This window comes from Nipponia nippon, unplaced genomic scaffold (assembly GCF_047370975.1).
Source record: "Nipponia nippon isolate SJK-2023a ecotype South Korea unplaced genomic scaffold, ASM4737097v1 scaffold_3, whole genome shotgun sequence".
Classification (NCBI taxonomy): domain Eukaryota; kingdom Metazoa; phylum Chordata; class Aves; order Pelecaniformes; family Threskiornithidae; genus Nipponia; species Nipponia nippon.
This window is the reverse complement of record NW_028262347.1, coordinates 53,413,827-53,433,066: the sequence shown is the minus strand read 5'-3', so window position 1 is coordinate 53,433,066 and position 19,240 is coordinate 53,413,827. Positions and strand designations below refer to the sequence as shown.

Genomic DNA, 19,240 nt, shown 5'->3' with positions numbered 1-19,240 from the left:
TCCCATTAATCACATTTAAAACATTTTCTGTTCCTAAAAGGATAAAAAAATTAACAAACCAGTACAATTTTAAAGCTGATGTACATAATTAACTAGATAGTGTTACTGCAGGAAAAACTCAGTATCAAAGTTATGCTTCCTTTTCCAGTGACACACAGACACAGAAGCCAGCTTTCTAAAGACAAATTCCAACACTGTCATTATTTTTCATGACCTTAACATTTTTTCCCAAGGGGAATGCCTGCTGTTGCACCGATTTTATAGGTGAAATTCCTTCTCCTTATATTATTCTTCAATAAAACACTAGCTTAAAAAATCCTTTTTTTTTCTGGTCAAAAATCCAGTAACATCCACTAAATAATTCAGGTGAGAAAATTGCTTTTATACTACACAACAGCAAGAGCTATCAGTTTAAGGAATTATTACTTACTGTTCTTTTCTGGAAGGCTGCGGATGGCAGGATGTAAGACAGTTCTGCGTGCAGTTCAGTATCCTAACGATTCTCACACAGGAACATTTTTGTTTTGTTTTGGTTTTTAGGTTTAGCAGAAGCCTGTAGTGATAACACAATGAATCAAAGCTTGGGCTCATTGGCTCAGTGCCCTAATGGACAAGGATTACTCATTAACAATTCTTTCTTTGCGAAACTCTCCAAACACAGTCTGTATTAAAACATTGTGAATCCCAGCTTGCCCATCAGCACAGAGACTTGAGATGCTCATTAATACTCTGGCTGGGTGCAGGGGGGAAGTAGGCTCAAAAAGTGGGGTGATAGTACCTTGTTGCTGATTATAACACTTTTCTTGCACATATACATTTTTATGACACTCAGCCTCCTTGTCTTTCCCACCCAAGGAGCCCAGATGTCATTTCAAGAGATACATGTGACTTCTAAGTATTTCTGTTATTCTTTACACTTTTTAGGGGAACTGAGCATTACACTGAGTACTGAAGAAGCAGAACGGGCTATAAACAGGGATTCGGGGACATTAAAGTTTGGTTCCTGGAACTGCCACGCTCTCTGACAAACTGCATCATTTTGATTTGGGCTCATCCCATAAAGCTTTAGGCATGAAACTGAGGCCCTTAACTTTAAACCTAGTAGACTCATCCACCTTTTGTGCACAAGAGGAAGAAACTGGTACCTGTAGATGGTGAATCACATCCTGGGTGGGCTGCACTGCATCCAAAAATGCTGATCTCTTGCCACTGGCAGAAAGGGGACCTTCAACAACTGCATCCCCACTTACCCAGTAGAGGAATTTAAAGTAAAGTGGAACAAATCCAGGCTGTTTTTTTCAACATCCCACCTACACAGCAGGGGTAATAATTCCCTGGTTTGTATTGCTAAACATATCCAGTGGGGATGAGTTGATCTGGCAGTGGTATTGAGGCAAATTTCAGCCAGAGGGGACAGCTGGCAGCATCACTCACAGTAAACGAGTTCATGTCTGCCATATGGTATATGCTCTCCATCCTTCTCTACATATTTGTACTGTCTGATCAAGAGTGAATACAGAGACACAAGCTGTACCTCCTACTCTAGAAGAGAGGCATTGGGCAACACAGTCCTCTGTAGGAGAAAGGTAACAGCTGCTGGCCCTGAAGTTACCAAGAGTAAAATTCCCTCACTTTCCCCCCAGTTAAGGAGAAAAAAAATTTAAAAAGCTATATTCATCCTCAAGCTTATATCAAGGAAATTGAAACTCTCTATCCTTATCTTTAAAATATAATTAATAAAGGGTCTTTCTAATGTGTTCAGTCCCTTGCAAATTCACCTGGTAGCCAGCCAAATACACGTGGTATGACAGGTTATTGAAGAGATCAACAGGAGAATGATGCCATAAGGCTGTCACTGGACACTAGCACTTCCAAGGGGGTACTGTTTTCAGGGATTTATGCCTACAGTTCATTCCAGCAGGCACTGGCCATATGGTACATACATTTAAGACGAAGGTTCTCTCAGTCCTTATTAGACTCTCTGAAAGCCATCACTACTGTAAACGATGAGATTTGTGTTTTACAAATTCATGTTTGGCAAAATTGACGAAGTACTTTCAAATAAGAGAATTCTTCCAAAACAACCCTACCCACAGGAGACAGGCAATCTCCACAACTCCAAACATGCCAACATCCCATCTGACGCTTTCCAGTAAATGTCCACTCCAGTGGTGCCTAGGAAACACATGCCAAAAAAACTCCTCTGTCTTTGATCATCCCGAGGCCAGTGATGGGATTTGTCCCTTACCAGGTGAAGAAGCAGAGGCTAAGCCAAGAAGTCCAACAAGTGTCATATTATGTCTCATGGAGCTTTCCATCTCTTGGCTAGTTCCGAAGACCTTAAATCTTGTTTTCAGCTTTCAGCCTCCTGCAGCATTGGTCCTAGACAGTTGGTGGCACAGAGCAATTGCTATTTAGAAATCCCTAGAGACCAATCTTCAATAAAGGTTCTTCCTCAAAAAGCATTTTCTGCTGTGTGGATGCTGTTTGTCAGACAGCAAAGAGCTCACCACAAAGGAAACCAAATTTAGTACCCCAATTCACTAACAAATATGTTGCATTAAAACATTTTTCCTTTCCTTACAATAATAAACAGGCAAGTGGCAAAGTGGTGCTTTGTCCACTAATCAATACTTTCAAGACATTATTGGAAAAAGCAAAGAAAGAATTCACATGATCAAAAGAGGAGATGTTGCCTGTAGCAACGACATGTGGCATTACTAGTTCAAGCCAGATGTTCGTATTTTATTGTGGCTGAAGTGCAAATGAAAATTGAACAGAAAGGAATTAGAGCAAATGAAAAATACCTTCTGTAGTGTTACGAGAGAGTACCTACACAGCATCAAGGGAGAGAAGAGGAAGGGGAAAGATTCAAATCCAGTTACTTATAAATAGAATAGCTTTTTTAAAGATAGCATTACATGCTATAATTTTTAAAATTTCAGAAAATTAATTGACATCCTGAAACTTCTCTAGACAATACTAACATTACTTCTGTAACTGACAAATAACACATATTCTAAAATACATCCATGCCATTATCAGTGCAAATACATGTTTAGCTACAAAAATAGGAACATATATAACATTCAGGGCTAGAGATCTGTCTGCCTAGAAAATACCACTTCATAAACTCCACACTCCGTGAAAGAATTGGAGATTTTGTTGTAGCTCCTGTTTGCTCCTCCTCCTGCTACTCTGCCTTTTCTCCACTGAAATAATTGCCATCCCACACTTGCACTGACAAGGTAGCTCCATGGCCTCAGCCATGGAAAGGAAAGGCAAATCCTGGCAACAAAGTAGTTTGTCATCAAAAGTGTGGATGGAAAAAATCTAGCACAGAAGGAGATAGGGGGAAAGGAAGAAGAGGTAGGTTGGGCATTCATCTTCAACATTTCCTTCTCTTCATACCTCTATGAATGCATCACCACACATTAAAAAATATGAAAATAATACACTCACAAATGACCAGTACCTTCTCCTTTTTGCATAGAAAATCTTTTCAACAGCTGTACAACTTTCTGCCTACTCACAGCCAGTTGCTTGGAGCTCCAGCAGCATTGTACAGATGACAACCAGTCACAACTAGCGAGAGACTTTGGCTCTGTGTTTGTTTGATAGACCAAGGGACATGTGTCTTTACTGAGATCTGCTTATGCTCAGGAACCTCTTTCCCTCATACTGACAGCTCCCAGCATAAATAGTACTGCAGACACCTGAGAGCTCTTCTGAACCAAATTGTGCCTCAGCACAAACCATCAGTTACAGCTCAGAAAGCATTGCCGACTTGATTATAAACAGTTGCCACTAAACAGCAGAGTTACCTGCAGCTTTTCTTTCATCCCTGCAGCACCCCTTATTTATTATTGCTACACAGAGGACACACATCATCTACACCACTTTGGGTCATGGTCTGTCCCCTCAGACTGGCCATTCCTTACTCTTAGGCATTCTCAGAAATATCACTGTTCACCACTCTAATGAATAAAGGAAGCTTTTCATTTCTTGAAGGATGGCCAAATTATCACCATCTTACAATAAATTTTATCATATGAAGATAATTAAGTAATCTTAATAGATAAGGCTGCTTCTGTACAGGCTAAAAAAATAGGAAAGGAATGGGGTGCAAAGTTTCAGTGAGTTAACTCTAATAGCTGTTCATCTTTTTTTTTCCTTCCTGCATTTCAAAAGTGGAGGAATAACTCCACTTTTAAGATTAGTGTAGCTTATTCAATAAGTCCTTCGTTAATCAGAGCTTCTTCATTATAAGTTGCTTTCTGAAAATTCAGTTTCCAAACAGGGCAAAATTTGTTAAACAATCCTATGTTGTGCCCTGATGAAATCCAATATTCTGTCTTTATCACTCACATATTTGAAGTGGAGTGTCATGAAGGGTAAAATAACCCTGGAACAATCTGTTCTAAGAGTGGGAATTCCTCCCTGATGGCAGGCAGTTAATAGTTAACCAACATGCTCTAGCAAGGGCATATATGTTATTAACAAGATACCATCTTACAGCTGCCTGGGTGCAAGAGGAGAGCTGAGCATATGTGGAATCAGCTACAGTATCAGATACTAAACTTCAGTATGGGGAACTTGGTTTACCTCCCTCTAGCTGACTTCAACTGAAATTCAGAATGTGTTTTTCTATAAATAAGTTCTGGTTATTCCACATTAGATTCTCTCTCATTATTTTAAATTTTAATTAAGGTACTGGTATGACATGCTCTTTGTTTTCCCCCACTCCTGCTAGGGGTTACATGTTTAAAAGTTCCTAGAGGAATCACAGCTTTATGTTAAATATGTTAGTACAGTATCAGCTGATAAGTTGTCCTAGAGGCCTCGGAGTAAATATATACTTTATTCTTTCAATTTTGTCCTCTTGAAATTTTGATGTTATACAGTATGATAGTGATTGAGTTCAATAGGGGTTAGCCTTCATTAATGTAAATATTTGGAGAAAGAAAAATATTATGACATGTTGATCTATTCCAGTAAACAAGTGCACTGTCCTTTCATTAATAAGTAGTTATTTTAAACTAAATGTCAAAGGTGATGAGTGAAGTATTAAAAAATAAATATTGAGATATTTTTAGATGGGCTTTTGAATTGCTAAAATAGTCACACTAAGTAAATTCATTCTGCAAAATTTTAAACCTCTGCTTGTTTCTCATACTGTGTTTAGTGTCAAGGAAAAAGAAAGATGTTTAGAAGGACTAGTTCAGTAGCTAACAAGAAACCATTTCTTTCATGATGGGAGAGGAAATGCAGTCCAGACATCATATGAATGGACACTGTAAGCAATTGGAGGTGCAGGAGGAGCCTCTGCTAATGCTATTTGGCAAGCCAGAGTCACTGTTAGCCTTTTAAACCCTCAGTTCTGTACTTCATCATTCTAGAGAAGGCTCTACTGTGCTCTGAAGCATTGCAGGCAAATGACTTCTCTCATTGCTTATTGAGAGGGAGGGCTGCAGAGCAGGCATCAGACCCCAGACAAGTACCCAGAGCAAATCCCTGGAGAAATGGCCCATCCTGGCCCAAGAGGTCCATAACCACCCAGGGAACAGGGGGACATCACAAACTCAGCAGCTGATGGAAAGCTCATTACACCTGCCTATATATCCAGGAGGAGGAGGAGCCAGATTTGGCTACACAGAATCATGCAGGACTCGGTTTGGAAGAAGCTGCCTTCTTCCTTCTGCAAGGAAGACACTTGTACATCAGGGAGGAACAGGAACAGGGCTGCTCCACAAGGAGGATAAGCCAGGAGCTGAGGGTAGCCCCACAGTACCTGAGTGGGGCCAGGGTGCTGACAGCAACTGGCCCAAAGGAGGCAAGGTGGTAAATCAGGACCAGGAGCCCTCCAGGGATCAGCTAAGAGAAGCAGAAAGAGATAGGGCCAGATGCAAGACTGAAGACACACTACAGTATCAGCCTGATGTCCACCTAGGAGGCAGAGCAGAGGCAGGACTGGAGACAATGCAGACTACAGCTTATACCTGCAGTCCACCTGGGAAAAATCCACCAGTGAGCCAGGACACGAGGAGACAACACCAAGCACACCTCCAGCTTGTCACAGGCCAGGACTAAAGGCCCAGGCTTGAGCTTAAATAGCATCCTGAGCCCATGGGCAGGGTGTGTGGGAGACCCCAGGTGAGGCTGATCAGGGCTGTTAAAGCCTATTAGTGTCCTCAGGACCCTGATGTAGAGCAGCTTTCAAAACTTTTGTTGGCTCTTCCCTGTTCCCTACTAGAATTTGGGCAAATGGTGAAGATGGTTATGGTCACTTGTGGCAGGCAAGAGGAGCAGCAGCAGTAGGACTAGACCCTTAATGTCCAACTTGCACTGGAACGACTGAGATACTAAAAAGTCAATGACACAGGTTCAGCTGAAGAGTACTCATGACTCCACCCAGCTAAGGAAAAATGAAAGGGGCTGGAAATTAGATAACATTGGGACCTGGACATAGCTGAGATATTGCCAAACTCAGAAAAGTTAGAAAGTATATCATATTATCTTCCAATCGCCTCCACCCTAATTCCAACGAAGTCGGCCATGACTGTGATGGTGGAGCCCTTCCCACCTCATTGTGGAAGATGTTGGTGGGATAACTGGTGCACAGCTCCTAGGCACATTACAGCAAAGAGCTCTGAAATGGCCATGGCTCTCCTAGGACAATTGTATCCTTAGCCATGGAGGTGCAAAAAAAGCACGAGATATTTACTGCCATCATTAGCAGTAACAAGCAAGTGAGCATGCAGTGCCCATGTAGTAGGAGCTAAGGAACACAGGGCTGAAATAGAAGAGAGTGAGGGAGACCACAGACAACTGGGCAGAGGATCCTTATTTCATGTACTAGGGCCCAGGTCAGTCAGATCCTCCTCTTCGTTTCCACCTAGAAAACAGTTGATACTGAGGAGAGAAGAAGATCTGAAGGCCAAAGAAAAGTGGGGTGGTTGAAGAGGAAGTTAAGGGGATCTTAAACAATAGCTCTTGAGAGAATTTAAGGATTTAGTTTTTCTCCTTTCTTTCCTAATCTTCAGTTTACATCATTGCATTCTGAAAACAAATTACTTCCCTTTTTGGAAGAAAGAAATTAAATGCAATATGAATTTTATTAAATTTAAATAACACAAATCAGGAAATGCAGAGGTTACTTATCTCGTGGAAGTATTGACTTAGGCTCACTCTGAAGAGCTTCATTTATCAAAACCTAATCTGAATACCCTCTTTGTCCAAAATTGGGTCATATCCCAAAATATGAATCATTGGCATTGGCAGATCCCTCATTTATCTCAAATCTCACTTGGCAGATACATTTCATGTTCCCATCTCATCCCACAACAGAAAAGGTATAACAAAAACAGGTTATCTAGAGAATAGTGATAAAGTAAATTACATGCATGGGAAATTTGTCTAGTTCTGTTTCTTGTCTTTAGTGACACCTCCTACCAAACCTTCACAAGGAAGGGAGTCTTACAAATTCATGAATTTTAGGCTTTAACTGCTTCTCTAAATATGTGTGTAAGATGAGACAATTTGTGTGAAAAAGGGCAAAAATCAGTTCAAAGAATGGCAGTTCACCTATCAGCAGCATAAGCCATTGTTCCTCCCTCTGCACTGGCTCCTCACAAATATAGAGCCAAATTAGAGGTTTCTGTCCTTTCCCTCAAGGTTTCCTCAAAATTGCATCAAGCTAGTGGGGGACTGTGGCTATAACTCTCTGAATTTACAAGGCTTCCCCAAAACTGATATTATTTCCCCTGAGCAATGGAGTTGCCCACCCAGAGGAAGCGCCATGCTCATGCAGGAGACAGCCCTTTCTCAGCTGATAACCCATGGTGGAATATGTTCTCAAGAGCCTTTGGGATCAGTCCCTATGTTTCACCAGCCCATTTTAGCCATATTTGCATTTCTTCTAATCAATAGAAACTGATTACCGCTATGGCAAACTGGGAAAGCACGGTGTTACGGAAATACCAGCTAGGAAGTTCTTCAGAGCAAAGGCTGGACTGAGCAGCCAGCCCTGGTGTTAACTCCTTTGTCTGGCAGGAACTAGCAGAGAATTGGGCTCCAGCAGGAATCAGGAGCCCTCCTACCAATGACTTTGATGTACAGAACTACTTGGCAAAGACATCTCCAGCCCATGTGAACCAGCCCCCATGTAGTGTGGAGAATGAAGTTCCAGTTTCTGATCTCTTAAATTTGAGTGAAAAATTAAAACAAGACAGCACCAATGACTGATAACTAGAGAGCTGCTGTTCTGGTTATCGTGTGGACTACAGCTGAGTCTTAGCTGCAGCAAACTTACACATGAAATTTTTTTTGGCTGAAGCGCATGTGTGTGTCTATGTGCAAGTGTTGCTATTTCTACTCAAAGGAAACAGAAACTGTACATGTGATTAACAAAGAAATTAATGTCACTGACAACTGAGGGGCAAAAATCATGCCCTATTATTTTTCCAGTAGTCTTTCCCCTGTAACATCTGCTGATGATAAACACAGTAGTAGAAGTTGATGGGAGCATCAAAGGTACCAAATACTGGAGTAATAGTATGATTATCAGATACTGATATATGATGCTGTTCCAACATTGTTAAACTGGTGACTTTCCACATGTAATGCATGCTGCCAGAAAGTCATCCTCATGTAAACACAACAAAAGGGATTCCTTCCTGTATGCATGGAAATTACCCAGATACTAACAGATGATTCTGTATTTCATAGAAGCATAGAATCATAGAATCGTTAAGGTTGGAAAGGACCTCTGAGATCATCGAGTCCAACCTGTTAACCTAACTGCCTGGGCCACCTCTAAACCATGTCCCTAAGCACCACATCTCAGATTGTGTCTCATTAATGTGCAGCAAATAAGCATACATCCTGCCAAATAAAAGATTGATAGAGGAAAGAAAATGCATGTAGCAACATCAGTTTTTAAAAACAGAAAATATTTTTCTCCTGGATGTGTGATATCAACCTGGAAATGTACATAAACCCTGGAACTGCATTCTTTTTTTCTGCGCATCCAGTTCATTCCAGAGAAAGACAAGGAAGGGTATACCTATCTCTTACTGCTTTCAAGTTAGCCCAAGAAAGATAAGTCAAAATTAGAAAATGTGAGGGAACTGCTATTTTCCCAGTGATGGCTCTGCTATTCAAGTAGGTGATGAACTGTAACCTTGAACTATGCAAGACCCCAATGTCACTGCTATAGCACGATGACCTCTATATTTAACAGTATTTGCTTGAAGAAACATCAATTCTTAAATCTTTTTGGAAAATTTGACAAAGCATAATCCAGTCATGTTGTAAAGTTTATCTAAAAAATAGATTTACCAAACATACATCTCTCCTCTGACATTAAAGATTATAAAAAATAAATTTCCTGAGAAAGAGGATAATTAATAAATATCAGAGACTGTAAACAAGGAGTAGAACAGAAAAATATAACTGAAGCTGAAAATCTTAGTACTTCAACTTACTTACAACTCAGAAAACTGTATTTTTTATACTTCAGATTTTCTAAATCTCTTTTAAAACAAGCATAGTTGATACTCATTTTATCAGTTTAATCATTGACTTATTGCTTAACCTGTCTTGTTACTTAGGTCTTTAAAAGTCAACAGATAATAATATGAAATAAATAAAACCTTTGTCACTCATTCCTACATCAAGTTTTACGTAACTCTCCTAAATATGAGTTGCAACAGAAACCTTTGAACGGCATGCCAGTAAAATGGACTGTATTGCAAAGAAGCTGATAAAGACTTGTTTGGAATATTGTCAATTTATTCCGGGAATTTAACTGTAATTAACCAGATAATTTAGGTTTCTTGAATGTAATAAATCTTTGTTCTGCAAATATACTGCTCCTCATTTCTTCAAGCGGAAAAGCTTGATCTATAATGGCCCAGATACAGTTCTTCTCTTTTTTGAGATTGCCAGTAAAAGTGGGCAGAGACATGACGATTTCTGTAACAGGAATGTCAGCCAGCAGGCGCTAAAATGAAATGAGACCTTGACTCACTTAACACTGACCTTGGATTACTTCAAGGCAATAACTGAGGTGTGAAAAAGCACTGTTTTCCTGTACCCACTCTTGATCCCTCTACTTAATATCATAATTTAACAGTATTTGAGCAATCTACTTCCTAGTCTAGACTTTTAGAAATTAATTAAAAATTTGAGATGCCTCTATTTTTTGCTTGAATGGTGGATACTCACTCACTTCCTGCTGAAAAATTAGCTGCTCCCTGATGCAGCATGTGAGGGGGAAATAAAAGGAATTAGAGGTCTGTGTGCAGTTGCAGAGCTCTGATCTTATTGGGGTCATGGAGTCATAGTGGTATAGCTCATATTACTGGAGTGCTGCCTTGGATGGATATAGGCTTTTTAGGAAGGACAAACCAGGTCAGCAAGGAGGTGGAATTGCCTGTACATGAAAGCAGCAGGCATGCATGGAGCTCTGCCTTGAGATGGAGGTTGAGGCAGCTGAGAGCTTAGAGGTAGACCAATGAGGGCAATGTTGTGGTGGGTGTCTCTAACAGACTGTCTGAAGAGGAAGAAGTAGACAAGACCTTCTTTGGACAACTGGAAGAATTCTCATGTGTGCAGCCCATGGTCCTCATGAGGGACTTCTTAAGCACTGGAGGGACAACACAGCAGGTACAAGAAATCCAGATAGTTTCTGGAGTGCATTGTTGATAACTGATAACTGATTATAACTGATAGCAAGTGATTGAGGAGCTGAAGAGAGGACATGCTCTGCTGGACCTGATTCTTTAAAACAAGGAAGAACTGCTTGAGCGTATGAAGGTCATGGGCAGCTTTGGTTGCAGTGACAATGGGATAGTGAAGTTTAAGATCTGAAGAGGCAGAAACAAGGCAAAAAGCAGGATCATAACCCTGCACCAGGAGAACATAATTTGGCCTTTTGAAGACCTGCTTGGAAGAATCTCATGGAATATGGACCTGGAGAGAAGTCCGGAAGAGCTGGTTAGCATTCAAAAATCACCTCCTCCAAGCTCAAGAACAATCCATCCTGAAAAGCAGGAAGTCAAGCAAAGGCATCAGAAAGCCCACATGGATGAACAAGGAGCTCTTAACTAAAATCAAACATAGAAAAGAAACATACAGGTGGTGGAAGCAGTGTCAGGTGACTGAGGAGGAATATGGAGCATGCAAAGCATGCAGAGATGGTGTTAATAAAGCCAAAGCCCACCTGATATTGCATCTGGTGAGAGATGTGAAGGGCAACAAGAAAGGCTGCTACAGGTGTATCAGCAGCAAAAGGAAAACTAGGGAAAATTTGGGCTGGCTGCTGAATTGGGCAGGGGACTGGGTGACGAAAGACATAGAGAAAGCCAAGGGGTTTGATGCCTTCTTTGCCTCAGTCTTGACTGGTAAGACCAGCCTCCAGGAATTCCAGGTCCCTGAGACCAGTGTGAAAGTCCAGAGCAAGAAAGACTTACCCTCCATGGAGCAGAATCAACTTAGGGAACATCTAAATCGATTGAACATGCACAGGCCCATGGGTCCTGATGGAATGTACCAAAAGTGCTGAGGGAGCTCCTGATGTCACTGTGAGGCCACTTTCAATTGCCTTTGAAGGGTCAAGCAATTGGGAAAGGTTTCTAATGACTAGGAAAAAAGCAATCGCTCCTGTCTTGAAGAAGGAGGCAATGAATCTGATAACCTTCTACGATGAGAAGACTGGCTCAATGAACAAGGGGAGAGCTTGACTTATCAAGGCTTTCAGCACTGCCTCCCATAACAACATCATTGACAAAATGAAGTAGATACACTAGATAAGGACACAGTGAGGTGGATTTAAAACTCACTAAACTGTTGATCACAAAGATTTGGGATCAGCAGCATGAAGCCCAGCTGGAGGCAGTAATCTGTGGTATATCCCAGGGGTCAATACTGGGACCAATATATCTTCGTTAATAACCTGCATGATGGGACATAGTGCACCTTCAACAGCTTTGCAGATGATACAAAACTGAGAGGAGTGGTTGATACACCAGGTAGTTGTACTGCCATTCAGAGGGGCCTTGACAGGTTGGAGAAATGGCCCAACCGGAATTTTGTTAACTTCAACAAAGGGAAATTAAAATCCTGCACCTGCGGAGGAATAACCCCATGCACCAGTAGATGCTGGGGGCTGGCAGGCTGGAAAGCAGCTTAGCAGAGAAGACCCTGGGCATCCTGGTGGACAACAAGTTGAACATGAGCCAGCAATGTGCCTTTATTGTAAAAAAGGCCAACGGCCCCATGGGCTGTATTAGGAAGAGTATTGCCAGTGGGTCAAGGGAGGTGATCCCTCCCCCTTGCTCAGCCCTGGTGAGTCCCATCTGGACTGCTAGGTCCAGTTCTGGGCTCCCCAGTGCAAGCAGGACATGGTGTTACTGTGATGATTGCAGTGAAGACCCATAAAGTCGTCTAAGAGGTTGAAGCATCTGATGTGAGGAGACGCTAAGAGAGCTGGGACTGTTCAGCCTGGAGAAGGTGCAAGGGGGATCTCATCAATGTGTATGAATAACTGATAGGGTGAAGTAAAGAAGATGGAACCAGACTCTTCTCAGTGATATCCAGTGAGAGGACAACAGGCAGCAGGCATTAATTGAAATACAGGAAAAAACATTTAAACATACAGAAAAACCTTTTTTCACTGTGAGAGTGGTCAACCACCGGACCAGTTTGCCCAGAGGGGTTGTGGAGTCTGTACATTTGGAGATATTCAAAACACAGCTGGACACAGTCCTGGGCAACTGGCTCTAACTGACCTTGCTTTGAGCAGGAGGGGTTGGACTAGATGATGTCCAGAGGTCCCTCCCAACCTCAACTCTTCTGTGATGCTGTAAGAAATGATGTGTTGTGGAGTAACCAAATTAACCTGGGCACCTTTCACTAAGGCACTAGCTACAGAAACCTAGCTCCCCAAAGAAAATGTAGCACCACAAAATAAATTAAAATGTTAAGTCTACTCTCACTTTGGGGGGCACACCAGGTGCGGAAACTCAATCTCTGCACAAGTTTGACAAATTTCAGTTGCTCATCGTTACCTATTTCATAATTTCTTGGGGGAAGCACTAACGAAAGTATTACTGAAGGAAATGCTATGCTCCCTAGAAGGATTTGGACCAACCATTCCTGATGAGGAAATCTGCATGTGTGGTGTGTTGGGTTGAAGGGTTTGCTGACCTTCAGCTGTTGCAGTAATTTGATGGCTCAAGAAAACATCCTGTGATTTTTTTCCAACTAACATGTGCCTGTGTCCTCTAAAACCAATCCCAACCATTGACACAAGCCAGAGAACAACCTGTTAGCAAACTTCTGCTACATACCTTTTTGAAGAGGCAGATTCTTTTGTTAAACTTTGGGGAAGTCTTTCCCAATAATTGGCACGAGTTAGCACCGTATCTTCTCTGAAAGACATAAAATTGCCCAAGGACAAATGCTAGATAATCGTCCTGCGTGAGCCATGGCATGAGAGAGCCAGCAGGTTGGTGGGCTTTGGGCCTGTCCTCACCCCTGCCTTATGCTTTCTTCAATTTGTGGGAACCCTGCAGTGTTAAAGAGGAGAAGAGTCACCAGAGCCAGCTGGTGTCATTTAAGCTCCTGCACAGCAGGGATAAAAATATGTCCTCCTGCTCCACATGTGCAAGGTTAGGTGCAGGGGGGGCTAGGTGCAGAGGGGTGCATAGGCCAAAGGTACAGCTCAAGAGCGCTGAAGGAGGGATGGGCTGGGAGCACTGGGAAGGATGGGTGCTTATCTCTGGGTGCAGCTTAGGAGACAGGAGTTAGCTGTGGGCTGCTCCTTGTCATAAACAAATATAATAGCAGAGTATGCCAGTCAGCAAGGGGTATTTTAAGCTGCTCACAGCTTTTAATGAAATTGGGATAGAAGTGGTTGCTTGGAAATAGTAAAAATGTGGATGAGGGATGCAGAAAATGACTTAGAAACACCGGCTGCTTCTCATGCTCTGACAGTTCCTGTAACCGATGCAGCCAGCAAGGGTGGGGGACAGAGATCCTGACTGTAGTTTCCCGCCCAGCTTTGTCAGCGACTTTGCCCTCCAGCTCTGTCCAAGAGTGACGTTTCCCCTTGTGCTCTGGCAGAGCAGAGTGTGCAGAGCAGGCCAGCGCGGCCTTGACCTTTGGCCAGCCAGGGTAACACCTCAGCTACCTGCCACAGCCTGGCTGCTGCAGCTGCTGCTGCGAGCAGGACCCTCGGCCCAAAATGTCCCTTCTTCTGGCAAAAAAAAAAAAATTCAGGAATTTGCTAAAAAGCAAACTCTGTGTTGAGCTGGGGTCTCATGTACCATTCCATGAGTTTCCACGGGTCAGGAGAAGCCACATGTGAAAACAAGAAAATAAAGAGTAAAGATAAGGTCCAGTGCAACTGTAGCTCTTTTCTGTGCTATGCCCAAACCTATGCAACAGGTAAACCTGCAGCCGGTACAGAGCAATGGGAAATGGGAGTGAACACTGCAGGATACAGGGTATTGCATTTGCTTGCTGAGGTAAAACCTACCTGCTGGGGTTACTTTCAGCTGCCTCTGCCTGCCCCATACAGTAGCGTTATTCCGTCTGGAATATATACAGGAGTAACATTACACCCATTCAAGGTGATTGTCCTTCATTTGTTTTTGTCCTTAACGTTAATGTCTTTCATGTCTCAATTCAAGTTGCACATTAGTACTATGATTTTCCCTTGCCCACCATGAATCAGCAGGGACCCATAAGCCGCTTCCATCCCCCTGCAGATTTCTACCAGCCTGAACTACAGAACTTATCACTGTCAGAAAATAGACTGGGTTTTTCAGGACATACAGACATCTTTCTTTTGATTACATGCATGGGGAGGGGACAGGGAACAAGCAGATGAGATCAGAGTCCCCTGCCGAAAATAAGAGCAAGTCCCATTCCCTTTGTCTTAATCACATAAGTTACTTACTCATCAGTAGGTTTCTCTGACTTCTCCCTTGCTGTTCATTACAGCTATGCCCAGCAAAGAGAAAGCACCTGGCATGGTGCTTCTGGTGATGACTGCCAGCTCCTGAGAGCAGAGCTATCTTTATTGGGTACCTTAAATATTTCCTGGTTTACAAAAGTTATTGTCTTCCTGAGAGTGGTGCTCCAAAGATTCATGAGACACCTCTGGGCAACCCCAGCTCTGAGCCAACAGAGATTTATTTTTCATGAGTGCCAGTGTTTTCCTAACACACAATTAACAAAACAGCCATGACCTGCTCCAAGGAGCTCTGAATTTGTTGTGCAGGCAGAACTAAGCCTAAAACAAGGAGCCAAGTAGATGCCAAAAGTTTGTACACCAAGAGTCTGAGCACTGACTTTATTGAGCAGATAAATGCAGTTGTACATTAACAAATGTAGTCTGTTGGCTGCTGCAGATATCCAACACGCTAATTAAATGAGGAGGGAAACAAGTTAAATGGGTCAAGCTTTTATTACGATGGAGACTTAAAATATCCAAATGGTATGCTCTTGGGGAAAAATGTGTTGGCTCTTATTATGTTATTTTAAAGATAGTTCAGCCTGAAGAAGTACAGTCTTACTACATTTCTTACATAAATTTATTCCTTTACGTATATAATTTTGCATATAGACGAGCTGTAAAAATACTAAGCAATATAAACTCTAAAACCAAAAAAGGTTGAGATAAAAAAGGGACAATTTTTCCTGTCACAGCTAAACATTGTTATCGAATGGAAGAAATAACTGATGTAAGTATGTGAGTAATTAAAAGCATTTTTACAAAGAAGCCTACCAGACTGTCTTCTGCATGTACATGTAGAGCTGCAGTAGTGTTCATAGTGTTATCTCACTAGTAGTGTTATCTAATCCAACATAAGCATTTGGATGACATAAGAATGAGTTTTTAATCTCTCCATTTATTTATTCTTAATTTCATGAGAGTTAAGCTTTAAAATGAGACTTGAGTGAACTCCCTGAACCTTGGGATGATGCGGAATATCAGGTCTTGACCCATCCTGTAGGTTTTTAACTCAAGTATCTAGAAAACTCCAAGTTCTCTTTCCAGGATTTGGAAACTGATTTCTTGTCCTTCCTCAGCCCTCTGCCTGCATTGGCTCTTAGCTGCAACTTGCTTTCTCTTTTTCTCTTTCCCCCTTTCTGTTCTTTTAACCACAAGAAATACTCACTCCTCTCTCTTAAAATACGAATAATTAAATAGCACACTCAAATTAAGGTCTTTAAAGGAAAATGGTAAGAAAAATAAGATAAGAAATCTGGTTTTACAAAATTTTCCTTTAAAAATCCTCAAAATAATGACTAAACTTAAAGATCTCTGTAACTATCTGAAAACAGGAGTCAACTGGAAATATTCATGTGAAGCCATGACACATTTTGCGTGACCTTGAATTAATTTTTGCCTTGCTACCTTCAAATTAATTATGTTACACACATGAGACTCCTCCTGGCACTTTGTTAACATCTGGATGCCCTTGTTATATTTTTTACCCAAAAGTCTGTATATTCTTTTGGACCAGGTGATTATTTCCCTGGGTAAGTTCTTACTCAGGTGAATTTTCATTGTTTCGGTCATTAATTTTTCCTTTCTCACTACAAGGAACATTTTTTTTAACTCTTATGTAAATATAAGAGGAGTATTAATTACCAATAAACTTCTGCTAGTAGTGCCTGGAAAACATCAGGTGTAAAGGAAATAAAAGCTGCAGCTTTCTTTGTTAAGAAAGATCAGTGGATAACAATACTGAACAATGTATACCTAGGACTTACTGTCCTACTTTTTCTCTTCTCAGACTTAAATTAATATTCCGTGGCCTATCCTAGCATTTCACGTGATGGAGAACTGACTCTTCCCCTAGCTTGCTTAAGATCTGTTTTCCAATATAAGCCAAATTTTGCTTCCTTCTGCAATCAGAAAGCCATTTTCAAATCAAACTCTAAGGGTATGAGTGCTGTCTTATAATTGAAACTATGCAAAAGTTATTTTGGACATGGGGACAGAAAAATATGAAATAATGCAATAAATGACATTTAATCAAGCTAATATTTCTCTTTAGAAAATATCATTTGAGTTATTTGCATCCACTAGCATTAGAGCTGTGATTCTTTTGGAGTCAGGTTGGAATATGCCAGCTGTTTGCTTGATTGTTTAAATGTTCTAAGTTCTAACGTATTTTAGGAAGACAGGAGACAGTTTTAGCAGAAACAGCCTCAGTGATTGCACTCTCTCAAATCCCACAAGAAAAGATTGCTGGAGCATGTTGCAGATAGAGACATCCAGCAAAACTGGAGTTACAAAGCCTCTTTGATCCCAATAAGTTGGCTTTATTCTTGGTCATGCAGTATAGTGGAAGCCACAGTGTAGATCAAAGAGTTGATTAAGTAACAAAGATTTCCAGGAAACAAAACTAACTTCCAACCAATGCTGATGTTTACACTTCATGCAACGGACCTTAACAATTTTAAACAGATTAAAAGGAAAGGGAGAAAGATAGCCCAAACATCTGAATGTGATTGCCTGGAAAAGCATTGTGGTCTGTGCATAACTTCATCTTGTCAGAGATTATATTCTGCCTCTGGAAGCGGTTAAATTTAGAAAAGAAAGAAAGTGCTTACTTAAATGCAAAAGCTTGTCCAAATGTTTTTAAACCATTTCTTTCAGGGCATTAAATAATGCTCAAATGTCCATTGAAGTCAAACTTCCACTGAACTAAATCAGTGCAGTCTGTGGATACAAAATGAACCTGCTAAACTGAGCTCCTCACTGTATCACGTGTCACTTGTGACAGCTGTGGCGCATATCTATAACAGTAAGAAATGGCAGCTACACTCACCACAGAGGCGACTGAGGTCTCATTGCCGGTTGACCATTTCCCAGACTTTTGAGGTGTTTTTAATTCTTTGTCGTAACAACGACATTCACTCTCTTTGTGTTGCTCTTAGCGAGACAGTGAAGTTAGTTACCCTTTATGATTACTGGAAAAATGATGTTTCTCAGAAAACATTACTGTTTCTAGAATAGTTCATTGTCTGGTCTTCTCTTTACTAAGGCCAGATGATTCTCTTATTCTTTCCTCTCTGCCAGATTATACTTCCACAGATTCTTATATTAAATCCTTTCATAATACTATTTTCCCTATTAAGAGTTCCTGTAGTAACTACATGCATGCTACATGGTTGGAGAGGGAGGAAGAAGCTGTTTGGTTTGTACGTGTGCAAAGAAGTGGTCCTCTCTCTTTCATAAGATGTGGAGGACGTTGCAAAATAGTTTGCCAGCAGCTGGTCCAGCTTTTCTGGTAGACTGGTGAGAACATTTGACTCAAGCTCCTGCCACTTAAATCCCCAAATGTTGACTATAACCTGCAAGAAAGAAGATATTTTCTTATGCCTGTTCTAAACATCAGTAGTGAAATAAGCAACTCTAGTCTCAACTGAATTTTAGAATTTTGAAAAAAAATTCTTTTCTGTCCTAACAGAATAAAACTATAAATATTTTCAAGTGGCTTATTAATAAACTGCATTGTGTCAAGGTAGGATTGAACTGTACCATAATAATACCCATATCATTAAATTATCTGCTGATACCAATTAAAAAATCCTCACTGGAGTCAAATTAGGCATGCATCTATTCACCTTACTTTACTTCTCATCCATATACAGTTGTAGATTGGATTTTGCTGGGTAGGAAAGGAACCAGAGACATGAAAAGAGAATCAGCTAACTTCCTGGTCTCCGTGTTTAATTACCTTTGTAAGGAAGATAAATCATCCATGGATTCAAATGAATGTACAAGTGTAATTCCACTCATGGTATTCAATTGCATTTCAACAAAATAGCAAAATGCATATTAGAAATGTTCAAATCTTGTGTGCATCACAGTGGCTATATATGGTACATGAGAAAAATAATACTGAAACATCACAAAGCACATCATAGGCCAGACAGGATAGCTTTCACTTGAATTTAATGACAAATTAAATCACAGCTTACTGAAATTCTCCATTCTGAAAGAGTATTAATGCCACAATGAGTCTCTGAGTTGCCGCTAACTGCTTGAGATGATACAGCATGCTCCACTGTTTTGATTCTAAAAATGGTAGAAAAAGGCTAAAGCCACTTTATACTGTTAAACATATACCAATGGCAAAAGAAAATTACTTTCAGACATAGATACTTTGTTAACTCTCAAATTGTACAGTACTTCATTTGTAGCAACAGCAAG

At 40.9% G+C, this 19,240-nt stretch overlaps 1 protein-coding gene across 2 annotated transcripts in view; it reads right to left on the bottom strand.

Annotated features, from left to right (window-relative positions):
• Nucleotides 1–503, bottom strand: part of NR1H4 (nuclear receptor subfamily 1 group H member 4) — a 41,615-nt gene extending 41,112 nt beyond the window's left edge. For both annotated transcript variants that reach the window (XM_009463950.2, XM_087766235.1), the window contains exon 1: nt 431–503. The gene's annotated coding sequence lies outside the window, so the exon portion shown is untranslated. The remainder of the gene's footprint in view (nt 1–430) is intronic.
• Nucleotides 504–19,240: the final 18,737 nt, after the last annotated feature.